This window comes from Hyla sarda, chromosome 1 (genome assembly GCF_029499605.1).
Source record: "Hyla sarda isolate aHylSar1 chromosome 1, aHylSar1.hap1, whole genome shotgun sequence".
In the NCBI taxonomy this organism is placed as follows: Eukaryota; Metazoa; Chordata; class Amphibia; order Anura; family Hylidae; genus Hyla; species Hyla sarda.
The window spans coordinates 176,835,834-176,855,931 of record NC_079189.1 but is presented as its reverse complement, the minus strand read 5'-3'; the positions used below and the strand labels follow the sequence as shown (position 1 = coordinate 176,855,931).

General features: G+C 44.5%; 10 non-coding genes across 10 annotated transcripts; 2 read left to right on the top strand and 8 right to left on the bottom strand.

Annotated features, from left to right (window-relative positions):
- Positions 1–7,668: 7,668 nt before the first annotated feature.
- Positions 7,669–7,741, bottom strand: TRNAK-CUU (transfer RNA lysine (anticodon CUU)). Its single transcript has one exon. It is a non-coding gene; the product is annotated as a tRNA-Lys (tRNA).
- A 1,976-nt stretch (positions 7,742–9,717) lies between these two features.
- Positions 9,718–9,788, top strand: TRNAG-GCC (transfer RNA glycine (anticodon GCC)). Its single transcript has one exon. It is a non-coding gene; the product is annotated as a tRNA-Gly (tRNA).
- Positions 9,789–11,763: 1,975 nt separating this feature from the next.
- TRNAK-CUU (transfer RNA lysine (anticodon CUU)) lies at positions 11,764–11,836 on the bottom strand. The gene has a single exon. It is a non-coding gene; the product is annotated as a tRNA-Lys (tRNA).
- Positions 11,837–12,645: 809 nt separating this feature from the next.
- On the bottom strand, positions 12,646–12,718 carry TRNAK-CUU (transfer RNA lysine (anticodon CUU)). Its single transcript has one exon. It is a non-coding gene; the product is annotated as a tRNA-Lys (tRNA).
- A 1,265-nt stretch (positions 12,719–13,983) lies between these two features.
- On the bottom strand, positions 13,984–14,056 carry TRNAK-CUU (transfer RNA lysine (anticodon CUU)). Its single transcript has one exon. It is a non-coding gene; the product is annotated as a tRNA-Lys (tRNA).
- Positions 14,057–14,185: 129 nt separating this feature from the next.
- On the top strand, positions 14,186–14,256 carry TRNAG-GCC (transfer RNA glycine (anticodon GCC)). Its single transcript has one exon. It is a non-coding gene; the product is annotated as a tRNA-Gly (tRNA).
- Positions 14,257–16,233: 1,977 nt separating this feature from the next.
- TRNAK-CUU (transfer RNA lysine (anticodon CUU)) lies at positions 16,234–16,306 on the bottom strand. Its single transcript has one exon. It is a non-coding gene; the product is annotated as a tRNA-Lys (tRNA).
- Positions 16,307–17,127: 821 nt separating this feature from the next.
- Positions 17,128–17,200, bottom strand: TRNAK-CUU (transfer RNA lysine (anticodon CUU)). The gene has a single exon. It is a non-coding gene; the product is annotated as a tRNA-Lys (tRNA).
- Positions 17,201–19,221: 2,021 nt separating this feature from the next.
- TRNAK-CUU (transfer RNA lysine (anticodon CUU)) lies at positions 19,222–19,294 on the bottom strand. The gene has a single exon. It is a non-coding gene; the product is annotated as a tRNA-Lys (tRNA).
- A 726-nt stretch (positions 19,295–20,020) lies between these two features.
- Positions 20,021–20,093, bottom strand: TRNAK-CUU (transfer RNA lysine (anticodon CUU)). Its single transcript has one exon. It is a non-coding gene; the product is annotated as a tRNA-Lys (tRNA).
- Between the last annotated feature and the right edge of the window lie 5 nt (positions 20,094–20,098).

Here is a 20,098-nt window from a genome sequence, read left to right as displayed (position 1 = left end):
ACGTGGAGGATGCCCCCTTGTTATTGATACAGTCCTGGGTATAAATAGATCATAAGAGAGATCTCTGAACTGTCCCCTGATATATTTATACATAGTTATTAGGTGTCCCCTAAGCCTTCTTTTTTCTAAACTAAATAACTCTAATTCTGATAATCTTTCTGGGTACTTTAGTCCTCCCATTCCCCGTATTACTCTAGTTACCCGTCTTTGAACCCTCTCCAGCTCCACTATATCTTTCTTGTACACTGGTGCCCAGTACTGTACACAGTATTCTATGTGTGGTCTGACTAGTGATTTGTACAGCGGTGGAATTATTTCCTTGTCGTGGGCATCTATTCCCCTATTGATGCACCCCATGATTTCATTAGCCTTGGCAGCAGCTGCCCGGCACTGGTCACTACAGCTAAATTTAGTGCTAACTAAGACTCCTAAGTCCTTTTCCATGTCAGTCGTCCCAAGTGTTCTCCCATTTAATACATAATCCCAGCCCGGATTTTTCTTCCCCATATGCATTACCTTACATTTATCAGTGTTGAACCTCATCTGTCACTTCCCAGCCCAAACCTCCAACCTATCCAGATCCATTTGTAACAGTGCACAGTCCTCTATAGTTTTTACCGCTTTACAGAGTTTAGTGTCATCTGCAAAGATTGCTACTTTACTATTCAACCCCTCTGCAAGGTCATTAATGAATATATTAAATAGGACAGGACCCAAGATGGACCCCTGTGGTACCCCACTAGTAACAGTCACCCAATCAGAATAAGTACCATTAATAACCACCCTCTGTTTCCTATCATTGAGCCAGTTACTTACCCACTTGCACACATTCTCCCCCAGCCTAAACCTTCTCATTTTATGCACCAACCTTTTATGTGGAACCGTATCAAATGCTTTGGAAAAATCCAGATATACGACATCCAGCGATTGCCCCTGGTCCAGTCTGGAGCTCACCTCCTCACAAAAGCTGATCAGGGTAGTTTGACAGGATCGATCCCTCATAAATCCATGCTGATATGGGGTCATACATTTATTTTTATCAAGATATTCCAAAATAGCATCTCTTAGGAAACCCTCAAACAATTTACATACAATTGAGGTTAAACTAACAGGTCTATAATTCCTTTTGACCCCTTCTTAAATATTGCCACCAGATTTGCCATGCGCCAGTCCTGGGGAACAGTCCCTGTCACTATAGAGTCCCTGAATATTAAAAATAGGGGTCTGTCTATTACATTGCTTAATTCCTTTAGAACACGGGGGTGAATGCCATCTGGACCTGGTGATTTGTCTATTTAGATTTTTTGTAGGCGGCACTTTACGTCTTCCTGGGTTAGACAGGGGACCTGTACTTCTTCCTGGGTTAGACAGGTGACCTGTACTGGGGAGTTTACCTTATCTCGTTGTATTTCACCTGGCATTTCATTTTCCTTAGTGAATACAGTGGAGAGGAATTTGTTTAATATATTTGCTTTTTCCTGATCCCCGTTTATAATTTCTTCCTCATCATTTTTTAAAGGGCCAACACTTTCATTTTTGACCTTTTTGCTATTTATATAGTTAAAGAACATTTTGGGGTTAGTTTTACTCTCTTTGGCAATGAGTCTTTCTGTCTCTAATTTTGCGGCTTTTATCTGTTTTTTTAATTTTTTAAATTTTTCTCTATAGCTTTTTAATGCTTCTTCACTATTGTCCTGTTTTAGTAATTTAAATGCTTTATTTTTGTCATGTATTGCCCCCTTAACATTTGTATTCATCCATATTGGTTTTCTTTTATTTCTGACCCTTTTATTCCCATAAGGTATATACATCTTACAGTGAAAATTTAAGATATTTTTAAAAGTCTCCCATTTAGTGTCAGTATTGTTCTTTTTGAGGACATCATCCCATTTTATATTGTTACGGGCTTCTCTGAGTTGATCGAACTTTGCCTTCCTAAAGTTCATTGTTTTTGTAGCCCCTTGAGAGATTCCCTTATTGAAGAACAAGTTATAATGTATTATATTATGATCACTATTTCCTAGGTGTCCATCTACTTGCACATCAATTACTCTGTCAGGTACGTTGCTTAATATTAAGTCTAGTAGGGCGCCCCCTCTGGTTGTGCCCTGCACCATTTGAGACAGATAATTGTCTTTAGTTATAGTCAGAAACCTGTTTCCTTTATGAGATTCACAGGTCTCAGTCTCCCAGTTTATATCAGGATAGTTAAAGTCCCCCATTATTATCACATCATTTTGATTTGCTGCCTTGTTTATTTGCCTCAATAATTGATCTTCTGGCTCTTCCATTATGTTTGGTGGCTTATAGCAAACCCCTGTCAGAATTTTTTTAAATTTTTATCTCCATATATTTCTAACCATAATGACTCCACATTATCGTTTCCCTCCCAAATATCCTCCAGCAGTGCGGCCTTCAAATTGGACTTTACATAAAGACAGACTCCTCCCCCTTTCTGTTTTGTCCGATCCTTCCTGAATAGACTATAACCCTGTATGTTGACCGCCCAGTCACAGCTATTGTCCAACCAAGTCTCTATTATACCAACTATGTCATAATCCTCCTCAGAAATTTTCAACTCAAGTTCGTCAGTTTTATTGGACAGACTTCTGGCATTAGTCAACATGCACTTCAATGGTGTATGTTTTTTTCCCCTATGATGCCTATCCCTATTAACTACTCTAACCCCTCCCTCCGCTCCACCCCCAGGTAGATTATTAAGCCCCCCCTCTATCTACACTATCTTCCCCCTCTATGTTGTAGGTTCCCCCCCCCCAATTCCTAGTTTAAACACTCCTCCACCCTTCTAGTCATCTTCTCCCCAAGCACAGCTGCACCCTGTTGGGGACAATCCTGTCAAAATCTTTGCCTCCAATCAGTTCATTCTAAAATTGTTTCTCGTCCTCCTCCTTTACCTGGCCTGCCGCCACCTTACCAAGATTTCTCTGACGTTTTCTGCAAGAAACAGGCTTATTCTCTGCCTCCACATCGTCCTTATGACTGCGCTATAGATCCTTCTGCCTGGTACCTGAGACCAAAGCTATGGCTGAGTATATCCAGGAGAATCTCCAAAAGGGATTTATCCGTAAGTCCTCTTCTCCTGCTGAAGCTGGTTTCTTCTTTGTTGGAAAGAATGATGGCTCACTCCCTCCATGCATTTGATACAGGGAATGTAACAAAATCATGGTCAAGAACGTTACCCTCTACCTCTTATCTCTGAACTTTTTGACTGTCTACATGGTACCAAGGTCTTCTCCAAGTTGGACTTACGTGGAGCGTGTAACCTCATTCGTATCCGCAAGGGAGATGAATGGAAAGCGGCCTTCAATTCTCGTGATGGACATTTTTAGAATCTCGTAATGCCTTTTGGTCTCTGCAATGCTCCAGCTGTTTTTCAAGAGTTTGTCAATGATATCTTCCGTGATCTTCTCTACACCTGTGTTGTCGTGTACCTATATGACATCCTGATCTTCTCTTCCAACTTGAAGGAGCATCGTACTCATGTTCGCCTGGTTCTTCAGCGACTACGGAAGAATCATCTCTACGCCAAACTGGAGAAATGCCTGTTTGAGAAATCTAGTCTTCCATACTTGGCTACATTGTCTCTCATCAGGGCCTGCAGATGGATGCAGATAATTTGTCTGCAGTATTGGATTGGCCTTGTCCTTTGGGCCTACGTGCTATTCAACGCTTTCTGGGATTCGCAAACTATTATCGTCAATTTATCCCACATTTTTCATCCTTGGTTGCTCCAATTTTGTCTCTCTCTAAGAAGGCATCTAATCCTAAGTCTTGACCTCAAGAGGCTGAAGAGAGCCTTCTCCTGTTTAAAGTCTGCATTTGCCTCTACTCCCGTGCTTAAAAGACCTGATCCGGAGAGGCCCTTTGCTTTGGAGGTTGATGCCTCATCTATTGGAACGGGTACCGTTCTTACTCAGAAAAACACAGAGGGCAAGACTGTTACTTGTGGGTTCTTCTCCAAGATTTTTCTCCTACTGAGAATTACTCCATTGGAGATCGTGAACTCCTCGCTATCAAGCTAGCTTTGGAGGAATGGTGACATTTATTGGAAGGTTCTTCTCATCCGGTCAGCATCTACTCCGACCATAAGAATCTTCTATACCTTCAGTCTGCTCAGCGTTTGAACCCCCACCAGGCAAGGTGGTCACTGTTCTTTTCTAGGTTCAACTTTTTCATTCACTTCCATCCAGCAGACAAGAACATCAGGGCTGATGCTCTCTCCAGGTCCCCTGATGTCATTGGTTTGGACTCCACGCCTAAGCATATTATTCCTCCTGACCAATTGATTCCTGCTGCTCCTGCCGAGATTCAGCAAGTTCCTCCGGGAAAATCCTTTGTGCCCGCCAGATTGAGATGCAAGGTCCTGAAATGGGGTCATTCTTCCTTGACAGCAGGACATCCTGGTATAGGCAAGACTCTACTTCTTATCTAGTGCTGGTGGCCTCATCTTGAACGTGATGTTTCTGATTTTGTTTGTTCCTGTGAAACTTGTGCCCGTGACAAAACTCCTCGACAGAGGCCTGCAGGACTCTTACAGCCTTTACCCATTACAGAGACTCCCTGGTCCCATATCGCCATGGATTTCATCACGGATTTGCCACATCTCATAATAACACTGTCATCTGGGTCGTTGTAGATCGGTTTTCCAAGATTGCTTTTTAATTCCTCTACCAGGTCTTCCTTCTGCCCCACAGCTGGTGAAATACTTCTTGTTGCATGTCTTTCGTTTACATGGTCTTCCTCAGCATATTCTTTCAGATCGAGGTGTGTAGTTTGTCTCTAAGTTCCGGTGAGCCCTTTGTAACCGTCTGGACATCAATCTGGACTTCTCCTCGGCCTACCACCCTCAGTCCAACGGTCAGGTGGAGAGGGTTAATCAAATCCTAAAGACTTATCTTCGGCATTTTGTTTCAGCTCGCCAAGACGATTGGGTTGACCTTATTCCCTGGGCTGAATTCTCATATTATCATAAGATTTCCGAGTCCACGAGGTCGTTCCTCTTTTTTGTTGTCTATGGACTCTATCTCTGTTCTCCTCCTCCTCTCCCAGTTTCCTCCGGTGTGCCTGCTGTTGATGAGCCGTGACTTCTCTACCATCTGACAACAGACTCGATCCCAGGCTTCTTCACGCATGAAGGCCAAAGCTGATAAAAGTAGAAGACCTCCTCCATCCTTCTCTCCTGGGGACATGGTGTGGCTTTCATCCAAGTACATCCGCTTCATGATCACCTGCTACAAGCTCGGTCCTCGCTACCTGGGTCCCTTCCAGATTCTACAAAAAATCAACCCTGTCTTCTACAAACTCCGTCTACCTGCTAGGTTACCTATTCCCAATTCCTTCCACGTCTCTCCTCAAGCCTCTTGTTATAAACCGGTTTCCTCAGAAGAATCTTGTCCCCTCACCTGTGTCCGATTCTTGCTACAAAAACTGTGAAAGGTAAACAATTTTTTTGGGTCGACTGGGAGGGTTATGGTCCTGAGGAGAGATCTTGGGAGCCTGAGTGGAATATCCTGGACGGTGACCTTCTCAGGGGTTTTCTGACTCATAAAAGGAGGGGGAGACCAAAGGGGGGAGGGTATAGAGGGGTGCTCTGGCATCCTTGCACCCGTTCTTGGTGACAATGCAGACAGCACACTCACTGCACCATTTCTCAATGTTTCTCCGCATCCGAATCCAGTAGAATCTTTGTCTGACAATAGCTTCGGTCTTGTGGACTCCAAAGTGTCCCGACTGATCATGGTATGCATTGAGGAACATCACTGCATCTCTTCAGGGAACCAGGATCTGATGAAGTCGATTACCTTGAAACCGGATCCAAAGAGTTTCGGTACAACAGTCCCTTGTGCACAAACAGTCAATTCCTCTGTCGCCACTAATGACGAGATGAAAGCACCAAAAAAGGGGGAGGAGATATGCTCATAGATGTATAGGGTCCTGTGGTAAATACTCTAAATATGAAACCAAAAGAAAAAGAAACCACTTGAGAACGGACCATGTATAAACTAAAATGAGTTTTATTGAGAATAATATAAAGACATATAATGATTATACACACAGCGTGGACAAACAAAAAGTGGGAACCAGGGAGCAGGGGGAGATAAAAAGAAAGTAACAATAGTATATATAGTGTCCAAGTGTGCTGAACAATTTAAAGTGCCAGCAACGTGCCATGAGTAAATAGGACCAATATCTTAAAAATGCACACAAAACGGATCACAGAGAAAACCAGATATAATAGTGGCATAAAACAGTAAGACTCCCTCCGCTCCCCAGTTACCCACCAGACCTCCAACGCGTTCACCCAACGGGGCTTTATCCAGTAATGACGAGATGAGCGTCATAAGCCAAATTCGAATTCGTGATATTTCGCAAATATATGGACGAATATTCGTCTTATATTCGTGAAATTTGCATATTAGATATGTTTGCGGGTATTTTTGCTTTGCATAAATACGAATGCTGATAACTATCTACCTATATATCTATATTATCTATCCATATTATCTCTCTATCTCCTAATATTCTTGGTCTATACAGAAGTGATAATGGGTTTATGACATTTTTCATTTTGAATATTGTCATGTCATATCCGCAAATATCGTCACTATCTATCTACCTATCTATCTAATTTTAGTGACGATATTCGCGAATATTAGCATATTCGCAAATATTCGCATATTCGCATATTCTCATATTCACAAATATTCGCTCTCCAGTCTAATACTGTAAACAGTATAGGAGCCTTCTTTAGACAACAAGCTGGAAGCAGGGAGGGATAAGATCACTGTGATGTATTCTGAGGAAAAAAAACTATTACGAATATTACGAAAATTCGTAGGACTACAGGGAGACTTTTTGTAGAGCTACTGATTTATTTCAACTAGAGAATGACAAAAGGACTCCACAAGATTGAATACAGTCCAGTGATTAGCTTTGGACTACAGCTGAATAGTGAGAATCAATCAGTAGCGATCTTTGATTCCATTCTCTTTATCCTTCACATTGATTTTCCTCAAAGTTGGTTCGGCTGAGTTAGAGTTTTTTTCGGTATTAGTTTTTTTTCAAGGAGGCAATCTGTGGGCTCTTTGGTCGGGTAAAAGAGGTAAGCACAGCCAAAAAAGAAAGAAGCACTCTACCAGATTGAATACAGCTCAGTGATTTCCTTTGAACTGCAGCTGAATAGTGAGAAAAAATCAGTAGCCTTCCGAATGGTCTAAGTGTAGAAGTGCTGAAAAAAGAGAAAACGAAAGACCGGCAAAAGGCACCTCGTGTCATACCGTAGGGATGGATGGGCTAAGAACGGGAGTAAGCGAGGTGTAAGTGGGCCTGCGGAGCCCATAGGTAGTGGGTACTCACCTAAGGCGAGTTGAAAACTCGCATATCAACCAACAGCGGGGTTAGAGACTGGAGACAGCTGCTTGGCCCAGGGTGCAGGAGAGGCATAGCCCGTCCAGAGAAAATGGTAGCCCGGAGATGTAGGAAAAAACCCTTTTCAAGTAAGGCGCTGCTGAGGTCCAGTGCGAAGAGGATGTCCAGAGTGAAGGTAAATGAGGCATTTGGTTTTATTTTTTTCAGGGAGGGTATCTGTGAGCTGTTTGGTGGGGTGATGCAGGTAAGCACAGCCAGAAACGAAAAGTTACCAGTCATCGCCCAACGTGGGGCTCAAACCCACGACCCTGAGATTAAGAGTCTCATGCTCTACCAACTGAGCTAGCCGGGCAACTGCTTGACTGGAGAGCTTGCTCCGCCAGAGTGGGACATGGTATCTGTGGGCAAGAGGCCGTGGTGAGGCCTGGGTGCCAGCAGCAGCAGCAGCAGCAGCAGCAGCAGCAGCAGCAGCAGCAGCAGCAGCAGCAGCAGCAGCAGCAGCAGCAGCAGCAGCCGGTTACCAATAACTGAAGGTCATGGCAGAGCATTGGTGGTTCAGTGATAGAATTCTCGCCTGCCACGCGGGAGGCCAGGGTTCAATTCCTGTTCAATGCAGCGCTGTTCTTTTAGTCCTTCAGCTCCCATTCCAAACCGTGTCTTAGTCTTTATTTAAGGCTAAGACTACAGGGAGACGTTTTGTAGAGCTACTGATGAATTTCTACTATAGAGATACAAAAGGACCCCAGGAGATTGAATAAAGTCCAGGGTTTTGCTTTGGACTGCAGCTGAATAGTGAGAATCAATCAGTAGCCTTCTTTGATTCCATCCTCTTTATCCTTCAAAATGATTTTCCTCAAAGTTGGATCGGCTGAGTTTGAGTTTTTTCGGTATTAGTTTTTTTTCAAGGAGGTAATCTGTGGGCTCTTGGGTGGGTTAATAGAGGTAAGCACAGCCAGAAAAGAAAGAAGCACTCTACCAGATTGAATACAGCTCAGTAATTTCCTTTGGACTGCAGCTGAATAGTGAGAAAAATCAGCAGCCTTCCGAATGGTCTAAGTGTAGAAGTGGCCTTATTTGCTTCTGATCATCTTTATCCTTTTCAACATTTTTCCTTGCTTCAGTTGCATTGAGGCATTTGGTTTTATTTTTTTCAGGGAGGGTATCTGTGAGCTGTTTGGTGGTGTGATGCAGGTAAGCACAGCCAGAAACGAAAAGTTACCAGTCATCGCCCAACCCACGACCCTGAGATTAAGAGTCTCATGCTCTACTGACTGAGCTAGCCAGGCAATTGCTTGACAGGAGAGCTTGCTCCGCCAGAGTGGGACATGGTATCTGTTGGCAAGAGGCTGTGGTGAGGCCGTGGTGAGGCCTGGGTGCCAGCAGCAGCAGCAGCAGCAACATCAGCAGCAGCAGCAGTCGGTTGCCAAAAACTAAATGACATGGCAGAGCATTGGTGGTTCAGTGGAAGAATTCTTGCCTGCCAAGCGGGAGGACCGGGTTTGATTCCCGGCCAAAGCAGCGCGGTTCTTTTAGTCCTTCAGCTCCCATTCCAAACCGTGTCTTATTCTTTATTTAAGGCTAGGACTACAGGGAGATCTTTTGTAGAGCTACTGATGAATTTCTACTATAGAGATAAAAAAGGACCCCAGGAGATTGAATAAAGTCCAGGGTTTTACTTTGGACTGCAGCTGAATAGTGAGAATCAATCAGTAGCATTCTTTGATTCCATCCTCTTTATCCTTCAAAATGATTTTCCTCAAAGTTGGATCGCTGAGTTTGAGTTTTTTTCGGTATTAGTTTTTTTTCAAGGAGGTAATCTGTGGGCTCTTTGGTGGGTTAATAGAGGTAAGCACAGCCAGAAAAGAAAGAAGCACTCTACCAGATTGAATACAGCTCAGTAAATTCCTTTGGACTGCAGCTGAATAGTGAGAAAAAATCAGTAGCCTTCCGAATGGCCTAAGTGTAGAAGTGGCCTTATTTGCTTCTGATCATCTTTATCCTTTCCAACATTTTTCTTTGCTTCAGTTGCATTGAGGCATTTGGTTTTATTTATTTCAGGGAGGGTATCTGTGAGCTGTTTGGTGGGGTGATGCAGGTAGTGCCAGAAACGAAAAGTTACCAGTCATCGCCCAACGTGGGGCTCGAACCCACGACCCTGAGATTAAGAGGCTCATGCTCTCCCGACTGAGCTAGCCGGGCAACTGCTTGACTGGAGAGCTTGCTCCGCCAGAGTGGGACATGGTCTCTGTGGGCAAGAGGCCGTGGTGAGGCCTGGGTGCCAGCAGCAGCAGCAGCAGTCGGTTGCCAAAAACTAAATGTAATGGCAGAGCATTGGTGGTTCAGTGGTAGAATTCTCGCCTGCCACGCGGGAGGCCCGGGTTCGATTCCCGGCCAATGCAGCGCAGTTCTTTTAGTCCTTCAGCTCCCATTCCAAACCATGTCTTAGTCTTTATTTAAGGCTAGGACTACAGGGAGACGTTTTGTAGAGATACTGATGAATTTCTACTATAGAGATAAAAAAGGACCCCAGGAGATTGAATAAAGTCCAGGGTTTTACTTTGGACTGCAGCTGAATAGTGAGAATCAATCAGTAGCATTCTTTGATTCCATCCTCTTTATCCTTCAAAATGATTTTCCTCAAAGTTGGATCGCTGAGTTTGAGTTTTTTTCGGTATTAGTTTTTTTTAAAGGAGGTAATCTGTGGGCTCTTTGGTGGATTAATAGAGGTAAGCACAGCCAGAAAAGAAAGAAGCACTCTACCAGATTGAATACAGCTCAGTAATTTCCTTTGGACTACAGCTGAATAGTTAGAAAAAATCAGTAGCCTTCCGAATGGTCTAAGTGTAGAAGTGGCCTTTTTTGCTTCTGATCATCTTTATCCTTTCCAACATTTTTCTTTGCTTCAGTTGCATTTGGTTTTATTTATTTCAGGGAGGGTATCTGTGAGCTGTTTGGTGGGGTGATGCAGGTAAGCACAGCCAGAAACGAACAGTTACCAGTCATCGCCCAACGTGGGGCTCAAACCCACGACCCTGAGATTAAGAGTCTCATGCTCTACCGACTAAGCTAGCCGGGCAACTGCTTGACTGGAGAGCTTGCTCCACCAGAGTGGGACATGGTATCTGTGGGCAGGAGGCCGTGGTGAGGCCTGGGTGCCAGCAGCAGCAGCAGCAGCAGCAGCAGCAGTCGGTTGCCAAAAACTAAATGTCATGGCAGAGCATTGGTGGTTCAGTGGTAGAATTCTCACCTGCCACGCGGGAGGCCCGGGTTCTCTTCCCGGCCAATGCAGCGCTGTTCTTTTAGTCCTTCAGCTCCCATTCCAAACCATGTCTTAGTCTTTATTTAAGGCTAGGACTACAGGGAGACGTTTTGTAGAGCTACTGATGAATTTCTACTATAGAGATAAAAAAGGACCCCAGGAGATTGAATAAAGTCCAGGGTTTTACTTTGGACTGCAGCTGAATAGTGAGAATCAATCAGTAGCATTCTTTGATTCCATCCTCTTTATCCTTCAAAATGATTTTCCTCAAAGTTGAATCGCTGAGTTTGAGTTTTTTCCGGTATTAGTTTTTTTTCAAGGAGGTAATCTGTGGGCTCTTTGGTGGGTTAATAGAGGAAAGCACAGCCAGAAAAGAAAGAAGCACTCTGTGGGCAAGAGGCCGTGGTGAGGCCTGGGTGCCAGCAGCAGCAGCAGCAGCAGTCGGTTGCCAAAAACTAAATGGCATGGCAGAGAATTGGTGGTTCAGTGGTAGAATTCTCGCCTGCCACGCGGGAGGCCCGGATTCGATTCCCGGCCAATGCAGCGCTGTTATTTTAGTCCTTCAGCTCCCATTCCAAACCATGTCTTAGTCTTTTTTTAAGGCTAGGACTATAGAGATAAAAAAGGACCCCAGGAGATTGAATAAAGTCCAGGGTTTTACTTTGGACTGCAGCTGAATAGTGAGAATCAATCAGTAGCATTCTTTGATTCCATCCTCTTTATTCTTCAAAATGATTTTCCTCAAAGTTGGATCGCTGAGTTTGAGTTTTTTTCGGTATTAGTTTTTTTTCAAGGAGGTAATCTGTGGGCTCTTTGGTGGGTTAATAGAGCTAAGCACAGCCAGAAAAGAAAGAAGCACTCTACCAGATTGAATACAGCTCAGTAATTTCCTTTGGACTGCAGCTGAATAGTGAGAAAAAATCAGTAGCCTTCCGAATGGTCTAAGTGTAGAAGTGGCCTTATTTGCTTCTGATCATCTTTATCGTTTCCAACATTTTTCTTTGCTTCAGTTGCATTGAGGCATTTGGTTTTATTTATTTCATGGAGGGTATCTGTGAGCTGTTTGGTGGGGTGATGCAGGTAAGCACAGCCAGAAACGAAAAGTTACCAGTCATCGCCCAACGTGGGGCTCGAACCCACGACCCTGAGATTAAGAGTCTCATGCTCTACCGACTGAGCTAGCCGGGCAACTGCTTGACTGGAGAGCTTGCTCCGCCAGAGTGGGACATGGTATCTGTGGGCAGGAGGCCGTGGTGAGGCCTGGGTGCCAGCAGCAGCAGCAGTCGGTTGCCAAAAACTAAATGTCATGGCAGAGCATTGGTGGTTCAGTGGTAGAATTCTCGCCTGCCACGCGGGAGGCCTGGGTTCAATTCCCGACCAATGCAGTGCTGTTCTTTTAGTCCTTCAGCTCCCATTCCAAACCATGCCTTAGTCTTTATTTAAGGCTAGGACTACAGGGAGACGTTTTGTAGAGCTACTGATGAATTTCTACTATAGAGATAAAAAAGGACCCCAGGAGATTGAATAAAGTCCAGGGTTTTACTTTGGACTGCAGCTGAATAGTGAGAATCAATCAGTAGCATTCTTTGATTCCATCCTCTTTATCCTTCAAAATGATTTTCCTCAAAGTTGGATCGCTGAGTTTGAGTTTTTTTCGGTATTAGTTTTTTTTCAAGGAGGTAATCTGTGGGCTCTTTGGTGGGTTAATAGAGGTAAGCACAGCCAGAAAAAAAAGAAGCACTCTACCAGATTGAATACAGCTCAGTAATTTCCTTTGGACTGCAGCTGAATAGTGAGAAAAAATCAGTAGCCTTCCGAATGGTCTAAGTGTAGAAGTGGCCTTATTTGCTTCTGATCATCTTTATCCTTTCCAACATTTTTCTTTGCTTCAGTTGCATTGAGGCATTTGGTTTTATTTATTTCAGGGCGGGTATCTGTGAGCTGTTTGGTGGGGTGATGCAGGTAAGCACAGCCAGAAACAAAAAGTTACCAGTTATCGCCCAACGTGGGGCTCGAACCCACGACCCTGAGATTAAGAGTCTCATGCTCTACCGACTGAGCTAGCCGGGCAACTGCTTGACTGGAGAGCTTGCTCCGCCAGAGTGGGACATGGTATCTGTGGGCAGGAGGCCGTGGTGAGGCCTGGGTGCCAGCAGCAGCAGTCGGTTGCCAAAAACTAAATGTCATGGCAGAGCATTGGTGGTTCAGTGGTAGAATTCTCGCCTGCCACGCCGGAGGCCCGGGTTCGATTCCCAGCCAATGCAGTGCTGTTCTTTTAGTCCTTCAGCTCCCATTCCAAACCATGTCTTAGTCTTTATTTAAGGCTAGGACTACAGGGAGACGTTTTGTAGAGATACTGATGAATTTCTACTATAGAGATAAAAAAGGACCCCAGGAGATTGAATAAAGTCCAGGGTTTTACTTTGGACTGCAGCTGAATAGTGAGAATCAATCAGTAGCATTCTTTGATTCCATCCTCTTTATCCTTCAAAATGATTTTCCTCAAAGTTGGATCGCTGAGTTTGAGTTTTTTTCGGTATTAGTTTTTTTTTCAAGGAGGTAATCTGTGGGCTCTTTGGTGGGTTAATAGAGGTAAGCACAGCCAGAAAAGAAAGAAGCACTCTACCAGATTGAATACAGCTCAGTAATTTCCTTTGGACTGCAGCTGAATAGTGAGAAAAAATCAGTAGCCTTCCGAATGGTCTAAGTGTAGAAGTGGCCTTATTTGCTTCTGATCATCTTTATCCTTTCCAACATTTTTCTTTGCTTCAGTTGCATTGAGGCATTTGGTTTTATTTATTTCAGGGAAGGTATCTGTGAGCTGTTTGGTGGGGTGATGCAGGTAAGCACAGCCAGAAACGAAAAGTTACCAGTCATCGCCCAACGTGGGGCTCGAACCCACGACCCTGAGATTAAGAGTCTCATGATCCACCGACTGAGCTAGCCGGGCAACTGCTTGACTGGAGAGCTTGCTCCACCAGAGTGGGACATGGTATCTGTGGGCAGGAGGCAAGGAGGTAATCTGTGGGCTCTTTGGTGGGCTAATAGAGGTAAGCACAGCCAGAAAAGAAAGAAGCACTCTACCAGATTGAATACAGCTCAGTAATTTCCTTTGGACTGCAGCTGAATAGTGAGAAAAAATCAGTAGCCTTCCGAATAGTCTAAGTGTAGAAGTGGCCTTATTTGCTTCTGATCATCTTTATCCTTTCCAACATTTTTCTTTGCTTCAGTTGCATTGAGGCATTTGGTTTTATTTATTTCAGGGAGGGTATCTGTGAGCTGTTTGGTGGGATGATGCAGGTAAGCACAGCCAGAAACGAAAAGTTACCAGTCATCGCCCAACGTGGGGCTCGAACCCACGACCCTGAGATTAAGAGTCTCATGCTCTACCGACTGAGCTAGCCGGGCATCTGCTTGACTGGAGAGCTTGCTCCGTCAGAGTGGGACATGGTCTCTGTGGGCAAGAGGCCGTGGTGAGGCCTGGGTGCCAGCAGCAGCAGCAGCAGTCGGTTGCCAAAAACTAAATGTCATGCCAGAGCAATGGTGGTTCAGTGGTAGAATTCTCGCCTGCCACGCGGGAGGCCCGGGTTCGATTCCCGGCCAATGCAGCGCAGTTCTTTTAGTCCTTCAGCTCCCATTCCAAACCATGTCTTAGTCTTTATTTAAGGCTAGGACTACAGGGAGACGTTTTGTAGAGATACTGATGAATTTCTACTATAGAGATAAAAAAGGACCCCAGGAGATTGAATAAAGTCCAGGGTTTTACTTTGGACTGCAGCTGAATAGTGAGAATCAATCAGTAGCATTCTTTGATTCCATCCTCTTTATCCTTCAAAATGATTTTCCTCAAAGTTGGATCGCTGAGTTTGAGTTTTTTTCGGTATTAGTTTTTTTTAAAGGAGGTAATCTGTGGGCTCTTTGGTGGGTTAATAGAGGTAAGCACAGCCAGAAAAGAAAGAAGCACTCTACCAGATTGAATACAGCTCAGTAATTTCCTTTGGACTACAGCTGAATAGTTAGAAAAAATCAGTAGCCTTCCGAATGGTCTAAGTGTAGAAGTGGCCTTTTTTGCTTCTGATCATCTTTATCCTTTCCAACATTTTTCTTTGCTTCAGTTGCATTGAGGCATTTGGTTTTATTTATTTCAGGGAGGGTATCTGTGAGCTGTTTGGTGGGGTGATGCAGGTAAGCACAGCCAGAAACGAACAGTTACCAGTCATCACCCAACGTGGGGCTCAAACCCACGACCCTGAGATTAAGAGTCTCATGCTCTACTGACTAAGCTAGCCGGGCAACTGCTTGACTGGAGAGCTTGCTCCACCAGAGTGGGACATGGTATCTGTGGGCAGGAGGCCGTGGTGAGGCCTGGGTGCCAGCAGCAGCAGCAGCAGCAGCAGTCGGTTGCCAAAAACTAAATGTCATGGCAGAGCATTGGTGGTTCAGTGGTAGAATTCTCACCTGCCACGCGGGAGGCCCGGGTTCTCTTCCCGGCCAATGCAGCGCTGTTCTTTTAGTCCTTCAGCTCCCATTCCAAACCATGTCTTAGTCTTTATTTAAGGCTAGGACTACAGGGAGACGTTTTGTAGACCTACTGATGAATTTCTACTATAGAGATAAAAAAGGACCCCAGGAGATTGAATAAAGTCCAGGGTTTTACTTTGGACTGCAGCTGAATAGTGAGAATCAATCAGTAGCATTCTTTGATTCCATCCTCTTTATCCTTCAAAATGATTTTCCTCAAAGTTGAATCGCTGAGTTTGAGTTTTTTCCGGTATTAGTTTTTTTTCAAGGAGGTAATCTGTGGGCTCTTTGGTGGGTTAATAGAGGAAAGCACAGCCAGAAAAGAAAGAAGCACTCTGTGGGCAAGAGGCCGTGGTGAGGCCTGGGTGCCAGCAGCAGCAGCAGCAGCAGTCGGTTGCCAAAAACTAAATGGCATGGCAGAGAATTGGTGGTTCAGTGGTAGAATTCTCGCCTGCCACGCGGGAGGCCCGGATTCGATTCCCGGCCAATGCAGCGCTGTTATTTTAGTCCTTCAGCTCCCATTCCAAACCATGTCTTAGTCTTTTTTTTAAGGCTAGGACTATAGAGATAAAAAAGGACCCCAGGAGATTGAATAAAGTCCAGGGTTTTACTTTGGACTGCAGCTGAATAGTGAGAATCAATCAGTAGCATTCTTTGATTCCATCCTCTTTATTCTTCAAAATGATTTTCCTCAAAGTTGGATCGCTGAGTTTGAGTTTTTTTCGGTATTAGTTTTTTTTCAAGGAGGTAATCTGTGGGCTCTTTGGTGGGTTAATAGAGCTAAGCACAGCCAGAAAAGAAAGAAGCACTCTACCAGATTGAATACAGCTCAGTAATTTCCTTTGGACTGCAGCTGAATAGTGAGAAAAAATCAGTAGCCTTCCAAATGGTCTAAGTGTAGAAGTGGCCTTATTTGCTTCTGATCATCTTTATCCTTTCCAACATTTTTCTTTCCTTCAGTTGCATTGAGGCATTTGGTTTTATTTATTTCAGGGAGGGTATCTGTGAGCTGTTTGGTTGGGTGATGCAGGTAAGCACAGCAAAAACGAAAGGTTACCAGTCATCGCCCAACGTGGGGCTCGAACCCACGACCCTGAGATTAAGAGTCTCATGCTCTACCGACTGAGCTAGCCGGGCAACTGCTTGCCTGGAGAGCTTGCTCCGCCAGAGTGGGACATGGTATCTGTGGGCAGGAGGCCGTGGTGAGGCCTGGGTGCCAGCAGCAGCAGCAGCAGCAGCAGCAGTCGGTTGCCAAAAACCAAATGTCATGGCAGAGCATTGGTGGTTCAATGGTAGAATTCTTGCCTGCCACGCGGGAGGCTCGGGTTCGATTCCCGGCCAATGCAGTGCTGATCTTTTAGTCCTTCAGCTCCCATTCCAAACCATGTCTTAGTCTTTATTTAAGGCGAGGACTACAGGGAGACGTTTTGTAGAGCTACTGATGAATTTCTACTATAGAGATAAAAAAGGACCCCAGGAGATTGAATAAAGTCCAGGGTTTTACTTTGGACTGCAGCTGAATAGTGAGAATCAATCAGTAGCATTCTTTGATTCCATCCTCTTTATCCTTCAAAATGATTTTCCTCAAAGTTGGATCGCTGAGTTTGAGTTTTTTTCGGTATTAGTTTTTTTTCAAGGAGGTAATCTGTGGGCTCTTTGGTGGGTTAATAGAGGTAAGCACAGCCAGAAAAGAAAGAAGCACTCTACCAGATTGAATACAGCTCAGTAATTTCCTTTGGACTGCAGCTGAATAGTGAGAAAAAATCAGTAGCCTTCCGAATGGTCTAAGTGTAGAAGTGGCCTTATTTGCTTCTGATCATCTTTATCCTTTCCAACATTTTTCTTTGCTTCAGTTGCATTGAGGCATTTGGTTTTATTTATTTCAGGGAGGGTATCTGTGAGCTGTTTGGTGGGGTGATGCAGGTAAGCACAGCCAGAAACGAAAAGTTACCAGTCATCGCCCAACGTGGGGCTCGAACCCACAACCCTGAGATTAAGAGTCTCATGCTCTACCGACTGAGCTAGCCGGGCTAGAATCCTCGCCTGCCACGCGGGAGGCCTGGGTTCGATTCCCGGCCAATGCAGCGCTGTTCTTTTAGTCCTTCAGCTCCCATTCCAAACCATGTCTTAGTCTTTATTTAAGGCTAGGACTACAGGGAGACGTTTTGTAGAGCTACTGATGAATTTCTACTATAGAGATAAAAAAGGACCCCAGGAGATTGAATAAAGTCTTGGGTTTTACTTTGGACTGCAGCTGAATAGTGAGAATCAATCAGTAGCATTCTTTGATTCCATCCTCTTTATCCTTCAAAATGATTTTCCTCAAAGTTGGATCGCTGAGTTTGAGTTTTTTTCGGTATTAGTTTTTTTTCAAGGAGGTAATCTGTGGGCTCTTTGGTGGGTTAATAGAGGTAAGCACAGCCAGAAAAGAAAGAAGCACTCTACCAGATTGAATACAGCTCAGTAATTTCCTTTGGACTACAGCTGAATAGTTAGAAAAAATCAGTAGCCTTCCGAATGGTCTAAGTGTAGAAGTGGCCTTTTTTGCTTCTGATCATCTTTATCCTTTCCAACATTTTTCTTTGCTTCAGTTGCATTGAGGCATTTGGTTTTATTTATTTCAGGGAGGGTATCTGTGAGCTGTTTGGTGGGGTGATGCAGGTAAGCACAGCCAGAAACGAACAGTTACCAGTCATCGCCCAACGTGGGGCTCAAACCCACGACCCTGAGATTAAGAGTCTCATGCTCTACTGACTAAGCTAGCCGGGCAACTGCTTGACTGGAGAGCTTGCTCCACCAGAGTGGGACATGGTATCTGTGGGCAGGAGGCCGTGGTGAGGCCTGGGTGCCAGCAGCAGCAGCAGCAGTCGGTTGCCAAAAACTAAATGTCATGGCAGAGCATTGGTGGTTCAGTGGTAGAATTCTCACCTGCCACGCGGGAGGCCCGGGTTCTCTTCCCGGCCAATGCAGCGCTGTTCTTTTAGTCCTTCAGCTCCCATTCCAAACCATGTCTTAGTCTTTATTTAAGGCTAGGACTACAGGGAGACGTTTTGTAGAGCTACTGATGAATTTCTACTATAGAGATAAAAAAGGACCCCAGGAGATTGAATAAAGTCCAGGGTTTTACTTTGGACTGCAGCTGAATAGTGAGAATCAATCAGTAGCATTCTTTGATTCCATCCTCTTTATCCTTCAAAATGATTTTCCTCAAAGTTGAATCGCTGAGTTTGAGTTTTTTCCGGTATTAGTTTTTTTTCAAGGAGGTAATCTGTGGGCTCTTTGGTGGGTTAATAGAGGAAAGCACAGCCAGAAAAGAAAGAAGCACTCTGTGGGCAAGAGGCCGTGGTGAGGCCTGGGTGCCAGCAGCAGCAGCAGCAGTCGGTTGCCAAAAACTAAATGGCATGGCAGAGAATTGGTGGTTCAGTGGTAGAATTCTCGCCTGCCACGCGGGAGGCCCGGATTCGATTCCCGGCCAATGCAGCGCTGTTATTTTAGTCCTTCAGCTCCCATTCCAAACCATGTCTTAGTCTTTTTTTAAGGCTAGGACTATAGAGATAAAAAAGGACCCCAGGAGATTGAATAAAGTCCAGGGTTTTACTTTGGACTGCAGCTGAATAGTGAGAATCAATCAGTAGCATTCTTTGATTCCATCCTCTTTATTCTTCAAAATGATTTTCCTCAAAGTTGGATCGCTGAGTTTGAGTTTTTTTCGGTATTAGTTTTTTTTCAAGGAGGTAATCTGTGGGCTCTTCGGTGGGTTAATAGAGGTAAGCACAGCCAGAAAAGAAAGAAGCACTCTACCAGATTGACTACAGCTCAGTAATTTCCTTTGGACTGCAGCTGAATAGTGAGAAAAAATCAGTAGCCTTCCGAATGGTCTAAGTGTAGAAGTGGCCTTATTTGCTTCTGATCATCTTCATCCTTTCTAACATTTTTCTTTGCTTCAGTTGCATTGAGGCATTTGGTTTTATTTATTTCAGGGAGGGTATCTGTGAGCTGTTTGGTGGGGTGATGCAGGTAAGCACAGCCAGAAACGAAAAGTTACCAGTCATCGCCCAACGTGGGGCTCGAACCCACGACCCTGAGATTAAGAGTCTCATGCTCTACCGACTGAGCTAGCCAGGCAACTGCTTGACTGGAGTGCTTACTCCGCCAGAGTGGGACATGGTATCTGTGGGCAGGAGGCCGTGGTGAGGCCTGGGTGCCAGCAGCAGCAGCAGTCGATTCCCGGCCAATGCAGCGCTGTTCTTTTAGTCCTTCAGCTCCCATTCCAAACCATGTCTTAGTCTTTATTTAAGGCTAGAACTAAAGGGAGACGTTTTGTAGAGCTACTGATGAATTTCTACTATAGAGATAAAAAAGGACCCCAGGAGATTGAATAAAGTCCAGGGTTTTACTTTGGACTGCAGCTGAATAGTGAGAATCAATCAGTAGCATTCTTTGATTCCATCCTCTTTATCCTTCAAAATGATTTTCCTCAAAGTTGGATCGCTGAGTTTGAGTTTTTTTCGGTATTAGTTTTTTTTCAAGGAGGTAATCTGTGGGCTCTTTGGTGGGTTAATAGAGGTAAGCACAGCCAGAAAAGAAAGAAGCACTCTACCAGATTGAATACAGCTCAGTAATTTCCTTTGGACTGCAGCTGAATAGTGAGAAAAAATCAGTAGCCTTCCGAATGGTCTAAGTGTAGAAGTGGCCTTATTTGCTTCTGATCATCTTTATCCTTTCCAACATTTTTCTTTGCTTCAGTTGCATTGAGGCATTTGGTTTTATTTATTTCAGGGAGGGTATCTGTGAGCTGTTTGGTGGGGTGATGCAGGTAAGCACAGCCAGAAACGAAAAGTTACCAGTCATCGCCCAACGTGGGGCTCGAACCCACGACCCTGAGAATAAGAGTCTCATGCCCTACCGACTGAGCTAGCCGGGCAACTG